General features: G+C 38.8%; 1 protein-coding gene across 1 annotated transcript in view; it reads right to left on the bottom strand.

Annotated features, from left to right (window-relative positions):
- CA12 (carbonic anhydrase 12) overlaps positions 1-26,173 on the bottom strand; it is a 462,957-nt gene that overhangs the window by 401,258 nt on the left and 35,526 nt on the right. The gene's annotated exons all lie outside the window — the stretch shown is intronic.

Here is a 26,173-nt window from a genome sequence, read left to right as displayed (position 1 = left end):
GGAATGCACCGTTTTTCTGGAATTACCACTTTGAAGCTATGCGGACATAGAGACAGCTGCTTTTCACAATTATCAGACTTACAGTCTAACAAGTCATTACATTTTTTCTCTGTTTTTTTAACTGAACTGCCAAGAGGTTAGAATCATATGATGTACCAGTCCCTTTACCAAGAGCGCCAACATGCAACACTTTTGCAAACAGTATGCTATTAATATTGCATGTAAAGCAATAATCCATACTGTTACATTTCAATTCATATGTTTTTAAGCTTCAATATAATCTCTGTTTGGTCTCCATACATCTGGACAGCTAACACTAGCCTTTGATGGATACTGCACATCAGAGTTTTCAATCTTGGCTGAATTCTTAATCTTAGACTTAGTTTTAATCTGAGAAAACAGTAAATGACATTGCTTCTCTGTACTCTAAGAACCATTCATCACATCTGAACTAACAAACAGATTAACATTACTTGGAACAGATTGCTTAAACAAATGTTTTCTATTCCATCCATTCCTTTGATCATCATGCCCTTCTATCAGATATTAAATCGGTTGTTCTCCACAACTCATTACATGACCTGCTGTGCTTTTCTGACCATATTACTGCAAATTATCATTCCTCCTTACCCTTTTTCCATTTTGGAAACTGAAAGGATTCCTGAATGATTTGTCAAAGTAAAACTTATATGTGTACTAAACAACTCTATAGCATTATGTTCATTATCAGGTATTAGTAAGGAACACAAGGTAGATAGTTTAGACTTTAAATATTTACTACTCAACAAGTGAGCTGGCAATAAACCTGCAGGCTGTAATAACATGTTTCTGCACTCAAGTATTGACAAAGAAGCAATTTGGATATTCTGAATCATCACATGTCTTAATATTTCCTCAATATTTATACCACTTGTTAATCAGTCTGTTATTCTGTGGTAGGTGGAGACCGAGTGTTTAAATTCCAGCTATTTCACAAAACTGCAAAATTATTCACGAAGATTGAATACCATTATATGCCATTACTTCCTCGGGAATTTCATGCCTCAATAAAATAGACTTTGGTACTATAACAGCACTATAACTTGTGGTTTCATATAGCTGTACAAAATCTGAATATTTACCATCATAATTCATGGAGAGCAAATGTGTATCTTTCTATTGGAGCAAATACATTCTTACTTTTATCCAAGGGTTTTTATGATTTCATTCAGTATCATTTTCTCATTTTGATTTTCCTCTGTAAACATATTGCAGATGTCACAGTTTTGCACTATTCATCCAGTTAGTTTAGACATGCTAGGCCAATAAAGAAAATTATAAAACCTTTCTTTACATGCGTCTTAAGTGTGTCATTAAACATGGATTCACATAGCTGTCACCAATATACCTTGTGCACAAGAAATTACATATCTGTGTAAGAAAATTATATACGAATAATTTGATGACACAAGTTACTGCTTTAGTTGAAAGCCTTGCTACATGTTGAATCTAAACTCTTCCAGCTTATCTGCAGGTAGTGGAGAAGCAGCCAAAGCACTTCCAGATCTTCCTCCATTAAGTCTTTCTTCCAGTCCGCGGTGTAGGTATGCTGTATTCAGCATCAGGCTTATGCAATCATCTTCATTATTTAACTCCCAGATCATATTTTTTTCAGACAGAAAAAGTAATATTCTCTGCAGCCTTGCTGGAGTATATTGATGTGATTTCTTGAATATACTTTGAAGCAGCCTGTGACCTGATTCCAGATTCACTGTTTCACCATAGATCTAGTTTGCAGGGACTGGGACTATGTGGCCTTGATCTGTACCACAGTCCAGGCCATTAATATATTAATAATAAAAGTTATATGTGGGGGGAATTGGCCTTAAGTGTTTATAGGATATGAGTTAACTTTGACTATGATTTGCATCAGTCATACTATCTGAATTAGCTATAACCTGTAAGGCTGTTGAGTGGAGTAATGTCCATTGCCTCATAGATTCAGTCACCTCATTCTCAGTCTATTATCAAGTTCTATCTTGCTAACAGTAACTGTATCTTAATTTTCAGGAGAGGCTAATGATACCATTTAGTGGCACAGATTTTTCCTGATTTTATGAACATTCACTGCCATTAGCCAGATCAGTTTGACACAGTAAGGTTACAAGTGCTGTACATTTTTACAGATAGGGCAGCTGTAATATAAAACATAGGGTAGCTACAGCAATGCATTCTCTGTCAAGTCAGACACATGTAAGCACTTATGATTATCTGAAATTGTATAATTTCCCTTATATGAATTAAGGAGCAACCAGCCACGTTTCTGAATCTAAATGAACAACATATATTACTTAACAAGGAAATATAAATTAAAAAACTTTAAACAGACAGATGGCTTATGAAACACAAATTAGCTATCTGCTCCTAACACTATTACTTAACAGAAAGTTACTATAAGCTACCTGCCTCCTCTGATTTTTAGGACCATTTAGAAGTTGCAAAAAACTCACAGGAACTCACTGATTATGAAAGAAGGTTATCTTTCTTCTCATTTCAGCCAATACAAAGAGCAATAAAATCCATAGATCACTCCGAGAAGAAGAAACAAATAAAAATGAAGGCTCCCATGTACCTGAAGTGCTCTGGAGACATGTCTTGATCTAAGATATCACTAGGAAATATATAGTTAGCACAGTCCTTTAGGACATCTCCTTCTGCATTAGATAAAGTAGTCCACTTCCCACCGGATCCAGATTCATAGGTTCATAGGTAGGTACTAGGCTATTGGCCCTAAGGTCTACATAAGCCTAGCCAAAAGGTACCCTGGCTTTCACCACCCAAGAAAATTATTTTCCTGTGCCCCAGTTGAGCAGAGCCACAGAAGTGTTCCCGGGGATGAATTTCCTATCTCCCATTCAATCATCAACATTTTTCTTGAAGAGTGCTAATGAGGAGATTTGTTTGATGTTGATAGGTAGGTAGTTTGTTCCAGAGTATGGGAAGTCCCTGGGACAGGAATCTATCCCTTCAGCATGTTCTGTTTATTCAAACAACATCCACCACAGTGGCTTTCTAGAAAGGACTGAGCTGAGTGAGGTAATACATTAATCAGTAGAATGTAGTGACTAAGCCCTGCTAATGTGAGTGTGAGAGCGTGAGTGTGTGTGTGTGTGTGTGTGTGTGTGTGTGTGTGTGTGTGTGTGTGTGTGTGTGTGTGTGTGTGTGTGTGTGTGTGTGTGTGTGTGTGTGTGCAGGCGCACGTGTGCATTTATGTGCATATGTTTGTGTGTTAGAAAACAGTTTCACATTTAATAATTTTGTTGCATTTCAATGGTGTTTCTTGATACACCCTAAAGAAATTAATCTTAAGTGGAAGGCAAGTCCCTTTAGTTACACAGTTACACTACTCAGTTCCTTGACTTGAAAGTTCATAGGTTCATAGGTTGGTACTAGGCTATCTGCCCTAGGGCCTATACAAGCCTACACAAGGCAGCAGCTTGCAAGTACGGCAGGTGCAATGGCAGAATACAATTCCAAACAACAAGCAGAGCCAACACCAGAACAGACAAATTAGTGAAATCCTTTATTGTAGAACAGAGATATCAGACCGGTTTCGGCGCAGAGCCTTCATCAGTGATACTACAAACAACAAGTTACACTGTTTAAATATTCAAGCTCCCTCACTTCCTGCGACATCACATCTCATTTATTTAAAGCTATATTATAATTTATCATTGAGCCCTGGTGTGAAAAGTGCACCTAACTTGACAATCCATCTAGTTTCCTTAGCATTTAATAAGGAATACCAATCCCTCTTACATTTCCTATCACCCTGTACTTTATCTATAATAGTAAACCTGAATCTAGCAGTAGAATGTGATTGACAGTTCCTATACAAGGCACTGGTGATGCGTTTGTTGCGAATGTCACTCATATATGTTCAGATATTCTCAAACGAAGGGGTATGGACATTTGTCCCACATAAAAAGAGGGACAGGTACAACTGGCCAAATAAATGACACAGTCTGATCCACGGTTAGCATAAAAATTAATATCATATACTTGACCCATATTCTGACTGGAAAATTGTTTAGACTTACAAATGTGTTGACATGATGAACAGTGCCCACATGGAACAGATCCAACTAGTTTCTCCCCTGTGATTGTTAATTGATCTGCATAATTCCTATTTATGCCATAACATTTGAAATAAGAAAAATAGGATTCCAGTGTCTTGCCTCTATGGAAGGAAAACTGATAATGTTCCAGCAATATCTGACCCAACTCCTCAATGGCCAACAGTATATTCCAATGTTTACTGACCACATTCCTTAATAAATTGACATTTCGACCATAAATTGTTATTCGTCTCAATGTATCAGATTCCTTACGTTCATTCTTCTCCTTATAAGTTAACAACTCAGGCCTGGGCTGTTTGGAAGCCCACTCTCTAGCTGTAACAACGTCCCCCATCCTATAACCTCTACTAAGAAACCTACAAGTGAGATCATCCCTAGAGCTGTTGAAATCTTCTTCTTTTGAACAAATCCTTCTAATTCTTAAGAATTAGGACTTAGTAATATTTCTGATTGTGTGTGTGGGGTGCAGACTAGAAGCATACAATAAATTGTTATATTGAGGGTACTTTCTATACACCAAAGTGCGCAAGGTATGATCAGGTTCTGTCACAACCCTGACATCTAGATAATCAATTTCCTTATAACTGTAAGAAAAGGAAAATTAAATACCCCATTTGTTATCATTCAAATATTGTCCAAACTCCCGTAGATAGTCAATATCCACACGCCACATCAACCGTCATCTAGAAATCTCCTCCATATGTCGATTTCTGGCAAGTAAATATTATGGGCCTCATTGTAAATTAGTTCTTGCTCTATATACCCCATAAAACGATCTGCATAAATGGGTGCAAATGAGGCCCCCATTGCTGTCCCTTGGGTATGCCAGTAACAACTCCCTTGAAAATAAAAAAACATTTTTGGTTAGGACGTACTCAGCCATACAAGTGAGAAGTGTATTAAATCCTGGTGTATACAACCCAGCTCTATTCAGCCAGTAATCGAAAGCTTGCAACCCTGCCCAGTGTGGTATACTGGTATATAAGGATTTCACATCAAGGGTGCACATAAGCCAATTAGATTCAAGTTGGGAATTCGATACAATTTGTAGGAATTGGGTAGTGTCCTTAATTCTAGCCCGAATGAATGGTAACAGAGGTTGTAAATATTGGGTCAAATATGCCGACAAAGGTTCAGTCAAAGAACCAATTCCAGAGGTTATAGGTCTACCTGGGGGCTGATCTAGGCTCTTATGAATTTTTGACAACAGATATAGATATTGTTTGCCCGGGTTCTTCACAGAAAGATATAAACTGGTGGTTTTACTGATAATGCCTTCCTCCACTGCTCTTTGCAAAAACATATCAATGTCTTTCTTCAAACTGGGAGTAGGGTCAGTGGACATGAGCATATAGTGCTGAGGGTTAGCTAACTGTCTATTTCCCTCAGCCCAATAATAATTGGAATCCATTAGCACCACTGCCCCTCCCTTATCAGCTGGAAGGATGACAATATCAGAATTGGCACAAAGCTCTGTAAGAGCCTTTTGTTCATTTAATGAAAGCTTATGTCTAAACATTTGAGCAGAACATAATTTGAAATGTAAATCTTTGAGGACCACTTGTTGGAAAACCCCTATATTTTTGTTAATAGATGGTGTAAAGCTAGACTTCTAAAATCTAAATTCTGTAGATCTTTGAGAATCTGACCCAGGACTAAAAACAGCTTAAAGTTAACACTTCTACAAAAGGCTAACACATCTGTAACAAACATATTCTCATCGACAATTAAACCTGGTACATAGTTTAATCCTTTATTAAGGAGCTGCTTTTGCTCCACTGTTAAAACATGAGAAGAAATGTTATGAATATTGCAATATTCGTTATTTATTTGACTAGTGAGTGAAGTAGGTTCTCTAATATGTCTGTTCTGATGCTTCCGCCCACCCCTATGTTTGTTTCTCCTAAACGGTGTTCCTGCCCCGCTGTTTTTTTGCTTCAGGTGACTCACTGTTCTGAACACCTTCATTATCTGTGGCAGAGGATTCATCCCCTGAAGTATTATTGCCTGAAAAAGACTTTTTCAAAATGAATCAAGGTCTTTTTACGTATATGAGCACCTGATCCATTGGTCTCAGAAAATCTAACATTCTTCCTAAATTCAAAAGGTTTCCCTCTCTCATAGTCTTCCATATCCCTTGCAAATCTTCGTAATTTTTTCTCTTTAACCTGGTTTTCAAATGCCAGAAGGTCCTTAGAGAGTCTACCCAGACAACTGATATACTGTGGCTGTCCGTCATAATTTTTGACCTCCTCACTCACTCGTTTGACATCTTGGATGTTATCCTCTATAATGCGCTCATAGTATGAGGTCAATACATTAACAAAAGCTAGGGAGGCATTTTGTTGGGCCTTACACCAATCCTGAATCAACAAATCATCTAACTTGCCCACCAGAGGCTGAATCCTCACTCTTAATCCTCTGAGAATAATATTCTGACTTTGGTATGCCTTGAAAAGTTTGAGGTGCCATATATTTGTACGTAAATTTTTCATAGATTTTCCTAGCTTAAAGAACAGTGAATTACAGTTGTCAACTGGATCAACATTACCTTCAGCTACAGTTCCATCATGACATCCCTTAAGGCCAAAAACCTGAATGTCATTTTTGTCTGCACATAAACTGTGTAAAATAGTGTTTAGATCCATGACCATAAGTTGCTATGGTTATTCAACCCCAATCTGTTCAGCCAGGTTATTAAATCCCCAAAAAAACCTCCCAAGGCACACACAAATATGTATATGTAAGGCCCACAAAATTAATGTATGGGTAGACAGCCACACCCACCAGCCAGCTGAAAGGTCCTACCAGACCCAATGGCCCCTGAAAATCAAAAATAATTATTCCCAATATTGCTCAGGTATCGAATACTATAATGAGGGATATATAAAAACAGAGACCAATCCAAATGCTGATCATTAATATTGTTATATGCAAAAAGACCTCTAAACTCCAATATTCAAAGTGAACCACCAAATCCTCATTGATTGTGCAAAATTCAGATAAATTGGTTTTTCAAAAATGTCTGCTAACAAACTTTATAAAAACAGATCTAGAAAACTGTGATTCAAGTCACAAACCTGCACCCAGTGATGTCACTAATCCTATATTGTTCCCAAACAAAACTCAAATGGTAATTATTGTAAGTCTAAATTCCAGCTATTGTCCATCAATATATTACCCATGAGCCAAAACAGGATAAATTCTAATATCTATGAACAACCATATGATGAAAATAAATGTTCAGTACCCTATAATACATAGAACAAGCACATCCTATGATCCGAAAAATCAGATCATAACTAATTTGCATACAGTAATGTTAAAGCAACATTCCTTGGTTAAATATGCCAAACACATAAACAGTTGTCAAAAAAGAAGTACACTAATTAACTATTAGTAAAGCATTCACTAGTTACTCAGTATTGACAGGGATACCAAATGGTATCACAACATTTGTATTATTCCCAAACACAATTCTAACATGAAATATTAATCCCAGCTATTACTCTCCAGTTGTAAATCCTAATTATACAAATGCCTGTGAATGACCGTTCGATAGTGATTAATGTTTGACACCCTATAATTAATAAAAAATGAAAAAATTTAAAAAATTGGCATATCCTATCTCCCAAATATTGCACAAATCTAAACGAGTTGACATTAAAGCAATATTCATTGGTTAGACATGCTAATGCCTGAATAAATGTCATGGTGTGTGGAAACATTGTTTAACTCACAAAATTACATTCATGAAAAGATTGTTAGCTAATAATGCCGCAAATACTAAATAATATCACAGCAATAATAATGTTCCCAAACACAGTTTAGACAGCACAAAGTCCAAGTGTTGCTCGCACATTAAAAGCCCTGAATCTGCAAATACAATGTCCCATTGCCAACGTAGCATCACCGTTTCTCCCTTCCGAAGGCCAAAGCCAGATGGTTTCTTGAACACAGTTATTAACAGTCACAATAAAAAGTTCCCAAATGCATAATAGAACTTTTTTGTTTCAAAACAGTAGTGAAAACATTGTTCCATAACCCTTATTCGACCATAACTCAACACTTTACACTCAATGAAAATACCAGGCCTCAATCCTGTTAGAAAGTTATGCAAACAATGTTCCGTGACCCATGTTAACACTCTGTCATTGATATAAACACCAGGCCCCATTCCTCAATATACTTCGACTTGGAAAATGTGACTTGTATGCGAAATCAATATATGAATACCTGACTATCATAGCATGTCAGACAGATTCAAACAGATTCACAGTCTCTTTGCTTTGCCTGTTATTCTCTACTGAAGTGGCTCCACTCTCGTATGCACGTATATGTTAGATAATTGCAACAAAATACAATCATACCATTCAATCTTTTGGATTCAGTTATTGAAGTAAAATGACAGGAAAATACCCAAATACACATCCAGGGCCCAACCGAAGCTCCCTCATGAAGTGCTAACGCCAAAATACTAACCGCAAATGTCACAGAAAGGATAGTTGAAGCACAAGAGGTATAAAAACCCCTTGAAAAACACTGTAAAGCACTGAAACACTCAAGTTCCTACACAATTTCTTCCTGCAATATACGGACCAAAAACCATCCGTATATAGAATAAATCCCTTAGTTACAAAAATACTGAAAAATGCATCTGAAGCCAACAGCAAGCCAAAAAAATGAATAGTCTACACAAGGCAGCAGCTTGCAAGTACGGCAGGTGCAACAGCAGAATACAATTCCAAACAACAAGCAGAGCCAGCACCAGAACAGAGACAGTGAAATATCAGACCTGTTATGATAAATTATAATATAGCTTTAAATAAATGAGATGTGATGTCACAGGGAGTGAGGGAGCTTGAATATTTAAACAGTGTAACTTGTTTGTAGTATCACTGATGAAGGCTCTGCGCCAAAACCGGTCTGATAACTGTGTTCTGCAATAAAGGATTTCACTAATGTGTCTGTTCTGGCGCTGCCTATAAAAGCCTAGCCATAACAATTCCCTGGCTATTTCTTCCCACAATATTTATTTCCCTGGACCCCTGTCTAGCAGGGTGACTGAAGTGATCCCTGTGGTAAATTTCCTATCTCCCATCCATCGTTAAGGTTCCTTTTGAAGAGGGCCAAGGAGGCACTCTGCTTGACATGTATAGGCAGTCTATTCCAGAGTATGGGGGGTCTCTGGGTCAGGAACCTATATGTCCAGCATGTTTTGTTCATTGTAATGACAAGATTTAGGTCCCTGGAGCATGTGGCTCTGATGGATTGGGATTTTTTTAAGTGTAGCATGTCCAACAGCTCTGGGTTTGACATGGCCTTGTATGTTAAGCAGAGATCACCTCTGAGTAGACAATATGCGACAGAGTATAACTGGAGTTTTTTTAGTCGGCCAGCATAAGGCATCTGCTTTAGGCCTATGATCCTTTTAGTGAGGTGTTTCTGTGGCCTTTCCAGTTGTTGCAGATGTCTTGTGAGGTACATACCAAACGGGGCGTTGTCCTCTATGATGGGTCTAATGAGGGATGAGTACACTGGAACAATGACCTCCTTTTTTCTGGATGAAAAGCCCTTAATGATGAGGTTTGCCACCTCCTGAATTTGTCCTCCTGAATTTGCACTACTGTTACCATACCTATGTTACTATGGTTAGATAGCCTCAGCCTTGACACGATCTGCTACCAAACACACTAGATGAACAATATAAGGAGAGACACTCATTCCATTCACCCATTACATCTACTTGCATTCATATTCAACCCTGCCATTCATAGTTTGTCCAACAACCCCCCCTCAACACCTTCAGCTAAAGTGTCAAACCAGGTCTCATTGAAAAAGTCTACAAGATCCTTCATCCAATTGCTCCTCTAACCCACTACAAATAAAGAACACCAATCTCTGTATCATAGTGATGTTTTGACAATAGCAACTTGAAAAATGTATGTTTCTGCCTCCTGCCTCACAACTCTACTACTTAGTTAATGTCACTTACCTTTCTCAAAATAATGAGAGGATCCTCCGAGTCTGCCTGCAGCTTATTCTGTCACATATGAATAAGTACCATTACCTTTTGTCTAACAGTATATTCTCAGAATCTAGCCACCTGGTTTTACAAAAGTACCATTAACTTTTGTCTAACAGTATATTCTCAGACTCTAGCCACCTTGTTTTAGAAAAGTACAATTACCTTTTGTCTAACAGTATATTCTCAGAATCTAGCCACCTGGCTTTAGAAAAGTACAATTACCTTTTGTCTAACAGTATATTCTCAGACTCTAGCCACCTGGTTTTACAAAAGTACCATTACCTTTTGTCTAACAGTATATTCTCAGACTCTAGCCACCTGGTTTTACAAAAGTACCATTACCTTTTGTCTAACAGTATATTTTCAGAATCTAGCCACCTGGTTTTACAAAAGCTTTTGCTGCTGTTGTGCTTGTGTTAAATGCTCAGATGGAAATATTGTGAGCCCCTTGATTCTAATCCTGAAATTTAAGATATACTGTAGAAGTGACTCCTTGTGGAAATCACATCAACCCTTCCAATAATCAAAGATTAGCTCTTCATGTCCATGTATCCTGTCCCTGTTACAATGGAGTAACTTAAATGGTGAAAAAAATTGTGGAGTCTTGGATTCCTCTCTTTAGGCAAAGAAGATATGGGATAGATATTTCTCTTACAACTTAAACTAGTCTGTGAAACTGTCAATGCAGACTTGAGAGAAGAATTAAACCTCCTTACCGCACTATTTGTGGATCATATGCAATAGTCTTTAGCTGATTTATTGCAAAATGTTTCCACAAACAGGTCATTAGGTCTGACATAAAATTAACATCCAGTCTGTACTTCCCAACGAAAGCCTACTCTGTTTACATTTTCTGACAGAGCATTTGCCACTTTTTGTGCTTCAACAGAGGACAAAATCACCACCTAGCCATACCTCTTACCTGTAATGGTTGGGGGACTAGGAGGGCCCACTCTCCATGATTACCTCTGAAATGGTTCCTCAGTAACATGTAATAACAGAGCATTCAGTGGCTTTGTTTCTTTCCTTGCCAGACTTTTGGCACTGCTCATACTTCTTGCTGTACCTTCCCATGTGTTCTACAACATCTGATCCATAAAAAACGTTGCACAATGTTTTTGGGCACTTTATGCCTATAAGGCCTGATAAAGAAATCTTATGGACTTTGACAAGAACTTCCTGACAGCAGACACTTGCAACTAATAGCTCCTGTAGAACGTCATCTTCTGGACCCCACTCAGGAGTCCATTCTCTGTACAATAACCCCTTTTAACCACTAAACCTACTCCTCTTTCCTTTGAGGTTCAGGATTCTCACTGGCTGCTTTCCACAAGTCCTGCAAGGCAGAATTTGAGAGCCATGCCTTTTCAGTTCTTCCTTTGTGATCATTACTGGTTTCCCTTCCAGGCATACCTCTCAACTGTACAGATTTTTGCAGAATGTCCAGATATTTGCCTCATATTTTTGATCTGTTTCTCATAAAACTGTGGTTTTCTGGCAAATCATTTAGGGTTTAAGTCAGAAATTAATGACAGACATTTGGGTTTCAGATTTCATACCCCTCAGAAAATCCATGCTAATGCAAAACCTATTATTCTAAAAAACTTTCTAAGTTTGTAAGTGCAATATTTAAAAAGTATCCCTATTTCAGGGTCTTTGTCCCCCCAATATTTATGGCTTTGTCCAGATTTCTTGCTGTATGAGGTTGAGGTTTACTTCCAAGGTCAGTCTACTCTTTTTTGACATCTGTGTCTTTCTGCTACCATATATTTCTTCCCCTAAATTAGACCCTCCCAAATAAAATCAAATACCTCTTGACAACTGTGGCTCAAATCCAGGCATGCTACTAATAGCTATCTCTTGCTCTGAAGCAGTCATATTACTGGCACATGTTGGAGATGTGGTACCTTCCCCACACACTTATCTCCATGTCTAGGTGGATTTAATTGCTCAGAAATAATGTATTGTGTCACCAAAATAATTTCATATTAAAACATATTACAGGCTAGCTTCAAACACAGGAGACCTATTTGCACTCCTGTTCCCTTTCTTCATTCCAAGTGAACTCTGTCCTGTGTCACTTGAAAATGTGTCCTACTCATGACCACAGCTGGAGTGGACTGCTCAAATGAGTAATGCTGCTTTTTAACAACTGAAGGCTTGACAATAATTATATCTGATATGATACTCTTCTTGGCAATGTTTTTCTCTCCACCACAATAAAGTACATGCCACTGTGATACTTTGGAATAGCTGTTGTCTCAAAATGACCCACCACTTCTGTGATGCCACCTCTGCTAGCTACCTCGCCTGGATTTTTGTCCTACCCTGTTGCTGTAGACATTTGTACTTTTCCTACTTTGTTATAGTGAAAACATTTAACCCAAGATCTTAGCATGGAATGGAACCAGCTACATTCCCATTTGTCTGTAGAATCAATTGTAATGGTTTAGACTGGTCCATGGGTTAATTTCTACCAAAGTACTGTTACAAGCAAATCTCTCTTGTGAAGTTTTGTCCTTCTGGCTAAGTGGACATCACCCCTTCTAACCATCTGTTTAACTAAGTTACATACTTAGCCTGTCACCAGATTTGCACATCCTCAGATAAAATGTTGGATGCTTACTGCCTTATTATAAGGCCTCTCAAAATTTCTAAGCCAGTAATTTGACATCCACTCAACCACTTTCTAAAGTAAATGTATTACTCTTAAGTAAAATCACCTATCTTGTCTTTTGCTTTTCTTCAGTGTTCTTTAAAGTTTTCCCTATAAGCTTTAGGAGTCAATGTATGACATTCGTGCAAACAATTTTAATTTTGATACAGTCAAGACAGCTTGATATCACAACTTACTAACATCAGGCATGGCCTTACTTGTGATGGATTAAAATCTAACCCATTGTCATTGCTCTTTTTGGAGCTCATTACACACATATTCAAATGCTCAAATAAACTTTTCAGTGTAAATATTTTGAACTAAACCCATATAGCCTGCAAAAGACTTTTATCACCAAAAGATGTTAGACACCAAGAAAGAGGTTTTGCAGGCTATACAAGTCCAGTTCACAATATCTACACTACTGCAACCAATTAATATATCAGGGAGAGACTCTACAATCTTTAGAGCTGTAGCTTTGTCCCAGATTAAGAAAATAATAATAATAATAATGCATGAAAGAGTTGGGCCTTCAATATAACAAATAAACACTGCTGCCCTGAGCTATGATCAGCCCCAATCATAATACTCAGAAAACTCAATAGTATACAGCTGTAGAAAAGAGTTATAACCACTGTCTCCCCAGTGATTCACTCCAGTCATTCTCAGTCTTGTGCCATTCAGTGCAACCTTACTAACAGTAACTGTATCCTGGCTAAAACTACTGTATTTGCATACACACTAATGTTTCAGGAGACTAATAATACATTTCTGTGCTATAACTCCTTTATTCTCTTACTGTAAGTCAGTTCCACCAGCCAACCCAGGCTGGTGCACTAAGTTAACACATTATTGTACACTCCCAAAAATAAGCCAGTGTAAATAAAACATCTTATGGTAGCTAAAGTTAAACAGTATCCCTCTTCAAACAGCAGATGCCAGCAGTTATAATTTGCATGTTATTACCGGTATATGAATTAATAAACAAGCAGTCAAATGTTTTTGAAACTGAATAAAAAATTCTTAACTTAAAGTAGGTAAAACAGTTTGACAACTAAACCGATGTTTTTGCAAAAAAAGTATAACATAAACTTTGAACAGGCAAACAGCTTTAGAAAAGTCCTTAGTTCTGACACTATTACTACTGGAGATTATTGTATCTACCTCTGACTTTCATGACCATTTAACAATTTCAAAAATGCTTATAGACAAAGTCCATAAATATACAATCACTGACTATGGAAGCAGGCTGTCTCCCTTCTGATTTACAATCTCTACAAAGATTCATAATACTCTCATAACAGTGGAAGGCACTAAATCAACTGGCCAAAAAATGGCTGTTGCTGAAATCTCCAAGTAAAATGTTACTGAACATAAAAAACTCTGGAAAGGTGTGTCTTGGAGTGAGACAGTACAAGGAAATAGACAACACAACCTTTTCAGACAAATCCAACCTTTCCCTTTGGTTTAGATAAAGTAGTTATGTTTTCACTTCTGACTGGATCCAGATTCAGATCTAAACATCCTGCTACACAGCAGCCTCAGGGAAAGTTCCAAGTTAAGACGAGGTAATAAATTAAGTGGCAATAAATACTTTAATTGGCAGGATTTGCCTCTAGCTAAGCAAACTCCTGCATAAAAGAAGTCTTAATTCCTCTTTACTCATATCTCATCAGATCCATTATTGTCCATTTGTCATATATTTGTTTAAACATATCACTCTACTTGGGAGACCTCAGAGATTCTGAACTAGAAAGATCAGCGGCCTCACCAATCTTAGTTATCAGGACAGACTGTATTCAATTTCATATAGTTTTCACCATGAGGATCTGTGTCTAGCCCTTTGTGCCATGAAAGCTCCAAACCTTTTGATCTTCTGTTCTTTTAAAGAACAGATGGTTCCTCAAATATCCAGTTAAAGAAATTAAACCTTCACCAAAAATTAATAAGATACATTGGTGTGATAGGGTCATATCCCAAAGTATCCCCCAATTCTGGAACAAATTTCCACTACATGTCAAGCAATGTAGCATCCTTTCTACTTTCAAAGCAAACCTAGATAATTTGATAGGCATCCTCAAATTCCTGTCCCCCTCCCAGTCTATCCTGTATTGCCCTCCTTGAGGCTGGATGGAACTTTCGAATATGGGTTATTGCCTGGACTTGCAATGGTTAGTATACTGATTGCTTTGTTCTAACCTATGAACATTATTTCATACAGATACTAGCTGAGTTATTATTCATCAATACAAACAAAATTAGCAGCGGGCTACAGACACAAAAATCCTTCAAATCCATTTGGGAACCTTACAATAACCAAGCCTTAAATATCTAAAGGGTGTTGAGAAGACGCCATAGTAGTAAAGGAGCAATAGAACATTTAGGAAAATGGACATTTTCACACTACCAAAGTAGGACACAAAAATCTCTCATAATCCATTTGGGAACCTTATGATGACTGACCTTTTGCCATCTAAATTGGGGGGGGCATATTAGTAGGAGATATATTAAAACTTTTAGGACATATTTGCAGTCCATGGAGTTTTGTAATTGTTGAATGCCTTTACTCCCCTTGAGAGGGTAAGGGCTTTTTCTCTCTTTATGAGCATAATTACTTTCACGAATGATGTAGGTCCCTGTACATTCCTGGAGTTTGTGTGATAGAGTAGCACAAATTCCATAATAGTAAGCATTACATGGAAACCTAAAAACAAAGATAGATTAAAGTGGATTAACACCTTGTCTGATGTGATCATGTCTTCAAACTTTAAAAAGATATGTCTCCAGTCATCTGGACCTTTCTGCTTAGAACCACTTTCTAACATTGCATTCAAGTAGTAACATCAAACTTGTAGCAATATTTGCTACTCCCAAATGTATCCACTTCTCTGGCACATTCAGAGGCTTAGGAGCTTACACTACAGTGTTTATACCATCTTGTGAAAGATGTAGTTTATTTTTGTTCTTGTCAACCACCAGCCCATAGTACAACAAACACTTTTCTCCATTTGCTTTCTTCCTAAAGCCATACCATTTTGTCCTGTCTAGGAGTCTTCATAAATTATTCAGGTCTATTTTTAATTGTCCCCATCACCAGTATAACGCCTTGCAATATGCATTAGGAATTCCTTAGCATGACTCGGGCCACTGCCTGTTGTCAAATAACAGATGCAGACACTGATCTGAAAGTCATTCAGTTATACTTCAACAGCCTTTTCTGTTGATTAATACTTTTGAGTTGCTTAGAAGAATGTTTTGTTTCCATCTGTACATGTCTGCCTTGGAGTCATGAGAGTATGTGTCAAAGCATCAGCCCCAAACATCCATTGATTAATACCTACTTTGCATGTTTCTATGTGATGCAATGTGCTATGGGGGCTGCCTCATGATGCATTATCCTAGGATATGATAAGCATCTAGTGTCGGATCCAGAACAGATACATCTGTGGGAGCTACTGCTGCCTGAACATGAATGCCAACTGCAATTCTGCACTATATACTCTCACTTCTTGGTGCACTTGCCCCCTGTTTTCTTTTTATGTTCTGCATATTTAGAAGTATACATATGAAACTATGAGTGTTGAACTGCAGAAAGCAAGTCAATTTCACACTGACATTAGAGGCATAAGATGACTCCATAATGCTAGGTATTGTGTTTAGGCCAAGATGGTACTTCTTGCTTTTCTTCCATGACTCCATGACTGCAGGTTTCTCCACACCAGGCCTTTCTTGTATTTACACATGGTCTGGTAAATTGAACAGAAAGAATGGCCAGCAGTGCACTGAAACGACTGAATCAAGCCAGGGGCAAGGGGGCCACCAGGTCCCCAGAACCGATACTCTGAGATACATTGTACAACTTTTTTCAGCTTTTAGAACCAGTGATGGCGTAATCAAAAATCTTAACTTAGGAATGAAATTCAGTCTTATTTTCTTTCAAGGAAGAAATAAGTTGTGTCCAAGGATGAATATTCAAAGCCGACAAAAAGTAGCATTTCCCAATAAAATGAGAATGCAAATGCTTCCTCCTCTGGGAATGGCCAGTTTCAGACTAGGTGAAGCATGATACAGACATTTGAAGATGAGAACTACCTATTTAGCCTGTGTCAAAATATGGAGATGTGGAGATTCCCAGATCTCCAGAAAGTGTGAAAGTCTAGATGCTCTCTGATATATTTTCTGCTTTATATTTGAAAGATAATTACTTGTTTTATTTATGTTTTACTGTGCAGAAGAGTTATATATGTGCCCACTGTTGTGCATGTCCTTAGATAAAATATGTAGTACACACACAAACACTGACACTCCTTCTGACAAGCAACGTGTATCACAGAATGTACACCCATGCACGCACGCGAGCACACACACACCACTAGAATGGCAGCATATACCTCAATGTGAGTTTATGATCAAATTAATTAATAAATACATAATAATGGCCCAGAAATGTATTTTATTTCATTGCTATCAGATCCACAGAATGCAACCAAATGAACCCTCTTCTTCTCTCAACATCTTTAAGAATCAGGGAAAAAGAGCCAAAATCAGGGACAGATTTTAAATATTGCTCTTAAACACTAAGAAAGAGGTTTTGCATTAGTTTGCATTTTCTGAATGATAAATGATAGCAATTCTGGAACTCACTATAGAAAGAGGATGTTAATCAAGAGGTAACATTACTATTTAAGCAATAACCCACGTCTGGATGTGGGTAATGCTAGATTTACCCACAGTTGGTGTGGTTTGGTCATGAGGGCGAAGCCCGAGTGACCAAACAAAGACAACCATGGGTAAATCTAGCATTACCCACACCCAGATGTGGGTTATTGCTATTATACAATGACATTATTCAAGAAAAAAAATACTTACTTTTCTTAAATAATGCCTTTGTATAATACATGCATGGTGCCCTTCCACAGTTTTCTGCTATCCTGGGGCTTTTTCTGATGTACTGCGCATGCGTATGCTTACGCAGTACATCAGAGCTGTGTAGAGGAAGCAATGGAGAAAGGAAGATCTCCGTTGCTTTTTTAAAGCTGTCTTGCTATGTTAAATGACTTTAACATAGCAAGATATCTTTAAAAAAAGCAACTGAGAAAGGAAGATCTCTGTTGCTTTTTTTTAAAGATATCTCACTATGTTAAACGTATAACATAGCAAGATTACAGCAACAGAGATCTTCTGTTCTCCGTTGCTAACCTAACAGAAACAAAGAAAATCAAGACTTATACTAATGGAAATAGTCCAGACGATCGGACCTTTTTCCATTAGTATATGTCAGATTTACAACGGGCACGCTGGTTGGGCTCCACAATCACCTGCACATTTTGGAATACTAATCGGCAGTCATTGTATAATAAACAATCTAAAACAAAGCTTAAATGACAGTCAAACACACACCAATATACATTGGGCTGCTTTTAAGGCATAGATAAGGGAATTTTTTATAAGCAAAGCATCATATTACAAAAAATCTATAAACAGAAAGAATTATCATTAAAAAAAGAAATATCAACATTGGAAACAAAACTAACAATCAATTATTTAGAAGTAATTAATGAATGCATTAGAAAGATACAAAATTAACTATCCATGCTGTAACTCTAGCAGGTATCATGGTATGAAACTAGGCGCGTAACAAAATACTCTGAGTAGGCACAAGCCCATCAAAATCTTTGACAAGAATAATTAAACTTAAAATTTCAATGCTAATTATAAATGAATTAGAACAGGATGGAAAAACCCTCTATTTTAGTAAAAAGATTATAGATGCATTTGTAAATGTCTATTCCCTATTACATGTAGAACACAAATTAAATTACAGTATGAAAGAACTAAAGCATTATTTAAATCAGATAAAGTTCAATAAATTAAGTCCCAAACATGAAAAAATTCTCACATCATTATTTACTGAACAGGAAAGGAATCTTTACTAGTAAATATGTTTGCCTGCTGAAATGAACAAAGTGGAGCAGCGACACACACTTCTTTTTAAATCGGGTCTGCTCCTTGAGTGGTGGGAAATTTGGTAGTGACTTGCCGACCAACAGTTCAGCAGTGCAATGGATCAGGCATGCACTGAAGCTGCTTGTCAGCAACCAAGCTAGTAGGTCCTAGTGCTGGAGGGTTTCTTATTCAGTTTTGTTGTAAATCATATAAAAAAAAGAAGAAGAAACAAAGAAACGATAATAAGGCTTTGCAGTTACTCAGCTCTCTTGAAGCTACACTGGAGAGGACTCACTCAATTTATTCAAAAAAAAAAAAAGGTTTTATATAAAATAAACTAATAATCCTGTATGGAGAGTGCTGGTAGATTTGAAATAATGTTAGTATGATTTGAAGGTTTGAAGTGTCCGTGTTTCTGGGGATGTCCTACCACTGTCTCAGTCTGGGCATTTAAGAACGTGCTAAGCAATGAGTTTTTCATCCCCCTTTTCAGTTTTCTGTGAGCTTTGGATGTCCTCACGTTGACTGCTGCAGTATTCATAGCTTACTGGGATTTTTCTATGTGAAGCCCATTGTCCACTCAGTCTACCAAAGCCTACCATTGCTTTAAGGTATATTGAACATCACCTAAACACTCCTTGCATAGCATAGGGCATAAAAGTGACGTTCAGAAATACCATCCTCAGAACTTCTTTGTCGCCCATCCAAAAGCTGTTTTTAACCATTGGTCTGTTTGCCCCCATCTGTTTTTTGCCATTTTTTTTGTATATTAAAATTCTGGTGATTATTCCCGTTTGCTGAAGTCATCACTATTGCAGATAAGTAACCAGTTGGGGGTTTTGTAATTTTTCTTGACTTTTTGTGATGTCTGGGGGGTTAATGTCAACCAGGAAGGGTAAATGTCAGTGTGGGAGATAGATTCCCCATAAAGACCACCATGATAAGTGCTTTTTTTGCCAAGGAGCTTCTCACGACCATATGTCTTGTTTGATTTGTCAGACATTTGTCTCAAAAACCCTTCATAGTAGGCTTCCTTCCCTTTCATTGTATCTTAAGAACCAGCATTTTAAGCTTCTTGCTAAAGATACTATGGATGGAACTTCCTGCCCCGATGGTCAGCTGTCAAGGAAGACGAAAGTGAAAAAGGTAAGACCAGAATCTTCCGCTGTTCATCCTCTGCTGGGTGTTTCCCCCAATGCTGTTACAAAACCCCAAGACTCGCTTGGCTCTGTTGTTGGATTTCTCTGCCACGTCCAGGTTGGAGGCCGGCGGGGATTTGGAAGGCTGCATGTCTGACAAGGCTTTGCAGGTGTCCATTTCAGGAGTTCAGGGGGAACTACGGTCAATTTGTTCGACAGTTTCTTCTTAGGGAAGAAGTTCCTACTACAATTGTGGAATGCCATCCTGAGTCAGAACCTTCTCAGTTTTCTAGGGTGGACGTTCCCTTAAAAAAGTAATAGAAAACTAAACATGTTTCTTCTGCTCCTAGGGATCTACAAAGTGAGTGGCAGGCTTTTATTCATGGGTTATTTAATGCTTTCTGCCATTAATGCCTCCTCAAGGGGTTTCGGTTCCAGCTCCTCCTTGGTCCTCTTCTTCACCTAAAAGACCCATAGAACTGAATTCTTCTGAGGAAGAGTTGGATTCTGATGAAGAATCCCTTACTTATTCTACCCAGATTCCTTCTCCTTTGGACTATGGGTCTGAGGAGGAGGAACCTAATAGTCTAGATACTCCTTCTGAGGAAATTTCCTTTGGGAACACAATCTCTAGGATGATGGAATTTTTTAAGTGGGACCGTGCCTAGGTTTCTGATATCCATAAGAGGTACTATGAGTTATTGTAGCTGGAATCTCCAAAACCTGCAGCTATTTCTCCTGTCTTGGCTGCTTTGCTGCAATATTTTTTCCAATGCCTGATTCTCTGCCCCTTGCTCCCAAGAAGTCTGATAGGTTTTATAGGATGCCTGAGGATTGTTCCTTTTTGTTCAAATGTCCTGCTGCTGACCCCTCTGCGGTATCTGTAGCCTCTGATAAGCTGTCTCAATTGCTTCCTTCATCCAAGTTACTACCTTCTGACAAGAACAGCAGAATCATGGACAGGCTGGGTAAGAAAGTTTATACTTCAGCTACCCTAGCTTTTATGGCTAATAATTATCAGACCCACATGTCTAGGTATGTGTTGGATCTTCTTTCTCAGGCTTGTCAGCTTTTTCCTGATCTTCCAGATTCTGAGAGCAAATCTTCTGCTCTTTCCATGCAAGGGACTTCCTCTCAAGTAGTTCATCATTCTATCAAATGTAGTTATGATGCAGTGGATGCCTCTTCTATGGCTGCTGCTTTTTGTTCAGTACTGAGGAGGTATTCTTTGCTTAGGCTTCAACCTGTACCTGATGATATTCAGGCTAAGTTGATGGATGCTCCTCTAGATAATAAACTTTTGTTTGCAGAAGCAGCTGCTGGTTTGTTTAAGTCTCTTCAGGACAAGGGGAAGGCCTTACAGTAGCTTAAACATGCCTTTGTTTCTCCTGTGCCTTAATTTCAGAGAAACTACCTTTCTAACCCAGCCTTTGTTCGTAGGAAATCTCGCACTCCTGCTAAAGGTAACAAGGGTGGTAAATGGGCACCTCCTGCTAAGGCCACTGAGACTGCAGGGATTCTTAAGCCTTCCTTTCCTAACAAACGGGTGCTGTATGACTATCCACCTGTTCCCAGCCACATTCCTCTTTCTCTTTATTTGGCTTTGAATGACCCAGGATTCTTGGATTCTGTCAATCATTCATCATGGGCTTTTATGGGCATCTCCTTTTATGGGCATTCCTCAGCCTCCTCAGGAACAACTTCCTTTTTTCCCAGAGGTTCTTTGAGATCTCTTGTCTCAGAGTACTATTCAAGAAGTGCATGAGTCCCAAAGGGGGGAGGGGTTTTATTCAAGAATGTTTCAAGTGCCCAGAAAAGAGGGTATTTGGAGACCAAGTCTAGACCACTCTCATCTAAATACTTTTCCGAAAGTGTCTTTCTTTCAGATGTTGTCCCTTTAGATCCTGTTTCCTCTCTTTCTCCCTCAGGCCTTTCTGGTGTCTCTGGATCTCAAGGATGTTTATTTTCATATTCTGATCCATCCTCTTTTCAGGAAGTTTTTGTGTTTCACTGCTTCCTGGCATTTTCAGTTCTGTGCTTTGCCTTTTGGCCTTTCTAGTGCCCCAAGGGTGTTCTCCATACGCCTCGCTCCTGTGATTGCTTTTTGCAGGCTTCAAGGATCCAAATATTTCCTTACTTGGAAGACCTGCTAATTCAGGCATCATCTCCAAAGGTCTTTTTGCAAAATCTTCATTTTACCATTTCTCTTCTTCAGAATCTGGGGTTCAAGACTCATTCTCAGGATCATGTCTTTCTGGGATGCAGGATTCATACAGTGCCAATGCTGGCATCCCTCCCTCCACCAAAGACCTTAACTCTCATTTCTTACTTTCAGACTCTTCTTTCTCTGGCCTCCTTTACAGCCAGGGAGTTTCTGAGAGCTCTGGGTTTCATGGCTTCCACTATTCCAATGATCCCTCTAGCCAAGCTCCACATGAGGAAGTTCCAGTGGTTTCTGAAGTTGATGTGGCTTCAACAAGCACTTCCTCCAGACTTTATAGTTCCTCTTCTCCCTTGTGTCAAGAATAAACTTCTGTGGTGGATTCAGCTGTTGTCTCTAAATCCAGGGCTCCTTTTCATCCTCCTCTTTCATCTCAGGATCTGTTCATAGACCTTCAGATGTAGGATGGGGAGCAATGTTTGGCTCCCTGAGGGTTCAGGGAGTGTGGTTGCCTCATCAGCAGAAGGAGCACATCAACATAAAATAGATGAGGGCTCTTATGCTGGCTCTTCAGGCCTTTCATCCTCTCTTCTCTCCAGGGCCTGTCAAGGTATTCATAGTTATGTGGTATATCGACAAACAGGGGGAAACAAGATCTTACCTTCTTTGTTGCTTGGCACTTCTGGTATGGGATCTGGTTGTCAAGTATCAAATGACTCTTATGGCACTCTATATCACTTCAGATCAGAACATTATGGCAGACACTCTGACCAGGTCCTTCACTCAATCTCACGAATGGATGCTTCACAAGGATGTGTTTCTGGACATTGTTCACCAGTGGGGTACTCCTCAAATAGATCTCTTTGCCTCCCCTCTGAACAGATAGCTTCCTCTGTTTTGTGCCAGAGTCCCAGGTCCTCTGGTGTGGAAGGTGGACACCCTCTCATTTTCTTGGAAGGTGTTGTTTCTTTATGCACTAACTCACCTTACTCTCATTTCAAGTGTCCTGTTCAGGATTCAACAGGATGCTTCCAAAATGTTGTTGGTGATTCCCTTTTGGCCATGACAGCACCGGTTCCTTCTACTTCTGCATCTAGCCAAGGGCAATCATCAAAAGTTACCACACAGGGTGGATCTACTTACACTAAACAAGGGATCTCCCATCCATCCCCATCTGACCATGCTTCAGGTGACACTGTGGGTGATAAAGTTTTCATTCCTCATAGACACATTTTTTCTGAGGATGTGCTGCATGTCCTGCAGAAGGCCAGAAAACCTCCTACTAGGAAATCCTACTTATCTAAATGGAAGGGGTTTTATATTTGGTGTCTCTCTCATAACCTGGGCCCACTTACTGTGGATGTTCCTTTGGTTCTCTGTTTTTGTGTGAGTTGCTCAGTGCTGGTTTGGTCTATTCTACTGTTAAGGCCCACTTATCAGCTTTTTCTACTTGTCTGCTTTTAACTCCTCTGTTAGCTTCTAGATTTGAGGCTAAGCAATTTCTTAAAGGCATCCTTAATATTAGACCTCCCAGGAAGCCTGTTCATCCTCCCTGGGATCTTAATTTAATTCTGGAGAAATTGACTCAGGCTCCTTTTGAGTCTGCTATTTCAGCCTCCTTGCAACATTGTTCTTGGAAGACAGTTCTTTTGTTTGCCCTTACTTCTGTCAGATGGGTGTCTGAGTTGCAAGCCCTTTTTGATATTCCACGAGGACAGGGTGTCCTTGTATACTAATCCTTTTATGCCCCAGGTGATTAATGAATTGTCACTTAATCAGTCTATTAATTGGCTTACTTTTTCCCCTTTTCTGCAATCTGACAGTGAGAGGGTGCTGCATACCTTCGACATACATAGACAACTCCGATTTTATTTGGGTAAGATTAAAGTTATAAGAAAATCTGATCAATTGTTTGTTTCCTTTCAACCTAGGTCTTTAGGATTGGATGTTTGCAAGCAAACTATTTCTACTTGGATTTCAAAGGCTATTTCTTTTTGTTACACTTTTGATGGCGAGAGCCTTCCTTCTCCTGTAAAGGCTCATTCCACTAGAGCTGTGGCTTCTTCTGGTGCTTCTTTCAATGGCTCAGGCACTAATTCTATTCTTGAAACAGCTATATGGACTTCTGTGCATACTTTTACTAAACACTACTAGGTGGATGGTATCTCCAGAGCTAGAGCTGATTTTGCTAATGCCATTCTTCGTTGCTTCTTAGAGGGCTTTACTGCTTCTTCCTCCTCCCAAGTTTCTTCTTGAGGTATAGCACTCCCCCATAAGTTATGAATACTGCAGCAGTGAAGGCAAGGACATCTATCATTATGGTAAGAGGTTACGCAACTGTACTTTCATCCAGTATGCTTGGGCAGCTTGTCCTGGTTTGTGGAAGGGACATACCGTTACTGTTTTGAGTGTCAGCTAAGCTTCAGCTATGAGGACATTGGTTGCCTATGGATCAATGTTTTGGTTTGCACTGTTTTAGTTATGGTGAACTAGTCATGAATCATTGAGTGGGAATTTTGGTTTGCTGGAGTGTCATGGGTTGAGAGTCTGGTGTCATGCTTGCCATCACTTTTTTTTTGGGGGGGGGCTCAGAGGGACTTGCACAGCTGGTCATTGTTAGCTGTTGGACTGCTTTTTCTTTCAATGACTCCATTTCCCTTACTTTAATGCTATATAATAAGAAAGCTTTTCCATCAACTGGAAAGAAGAATCTCTTGCTTTGGAACACCACAGGAGCAGTGCACCAAAAACTTCCTAGAGGTGTTGGCACCATCTGCTGGGGGACTTTTCTAACAGGATTTCAATTACACAGTTTTTCTCACCTGAGGACTTTTACAGGTATAATTTTCATTATGCAGGCAATTAATGGTATTTTTATTGGTGGGAAATTCAACACTCCAGGCAATAACTGCACCTTCAGTTTAACAAAAAAGGGGGGCGAGAAGGAAGCTAATTAATAAAACACACACACACACACACACACACACACACACATATATATATATATATATATATATATATATATATATATATATATATATATATATATTTGTTGGGGGGTGGATGAAGTGCACTGCCAGGTCTTGGCACTAAACTGATGAATAGGTTTTGTATCTCTCCTAGTTATTGTTCCCTTTATTTTACAGGTCCTTCATCATTACAGGTGCTAAAGAACAAATTACATCAGTTAATTCAAGAAGCCCAGGGCTTATTTTCTGATTCGGAGGCAAATCCAATCTCAAGACCAGGGATTGGGTAACAAGAAGTCAGCCTTACCAGCCACTTATGAGGAGACATCACAGTATACTAATTCTCCAAAGAAAACAAGGAGAAAGGTCAAAAGAGATACCCTGTCTGCAGGGGATAATCCACAGCTAATGACTGAGCTTTTGGCTGACCCAGAAGGTAATGAGGGGATGTCAAGTGCCGGGGGTGCAGATAGAGGGCACAGTAGATGAGTATCTTGATGGCTTTATCAATTCCCTTCCTGAGGAGGCAGGGCTAGAATATTTTACATTGCCCTTGAGAGGAATTTTGGCTCCACACAGCAGATGCTCAGTAGGCACCAAAGAAAGGTTCCCCACCACAAGCTTCTCCAACACTGGTAACAAATCAACAGAAGGAGGCTGACCCCTCTCCCTCTTCAAAGTTGATTGCGACAGATGACCCAGACCTTTGCATTACTGAGTTTGTGTCTCCCATATCTATAAAAACACAAGAACAGCAGACAACAAACCAAACGCTGAAGAAACAATGACTTCCTAAGATCCAGAGCCTCTTGCATAGCCCAAAAATTACCTTGTGCTCAGTTGTTTTATTTGCAAATTATTAAAAAAAAATGATAAAATAAGCACTTTCATTTTACAATGGAAAACGTCTTCAGACCTACAGTGGAAAACCTCTTCAGAAGAAGTTTTCCACTGAAAAACAAAAGCACTTATTTTATTATTTTTTGGGCTGTGCAAGAGGCTCCAGAACTTAGGAGGTCTTTGTTCCCCCATGTCTATTTTGGACACTTTGAGTTTCAGTTCCCTGGGTTCCCATTTTATAGCATACATTCTGGCCAACATCAAGGAGAAAATCCTTAGAGGGGAAGTTGTAGATGTGTTTGACTTAGTTTACACA

This window comes from Protopterus annectens, chromosome 7.part0, assembly GCF_019279795.1.
Source record: "Protopterus annectens isolate FY-2018-M chromosome 7.part0, PAN1.0, whole genome shotgun sequence".
NCBI lineage: Eukaryota > Metazoa > Chordata > Ceratodontiformes > Protopteridae > Protopterus > Protopterus annectens.
Note: the sequence above shows the minus strand (reverse complement) of the source record. Positions and strands in the feature narration are given on the sequence as shown.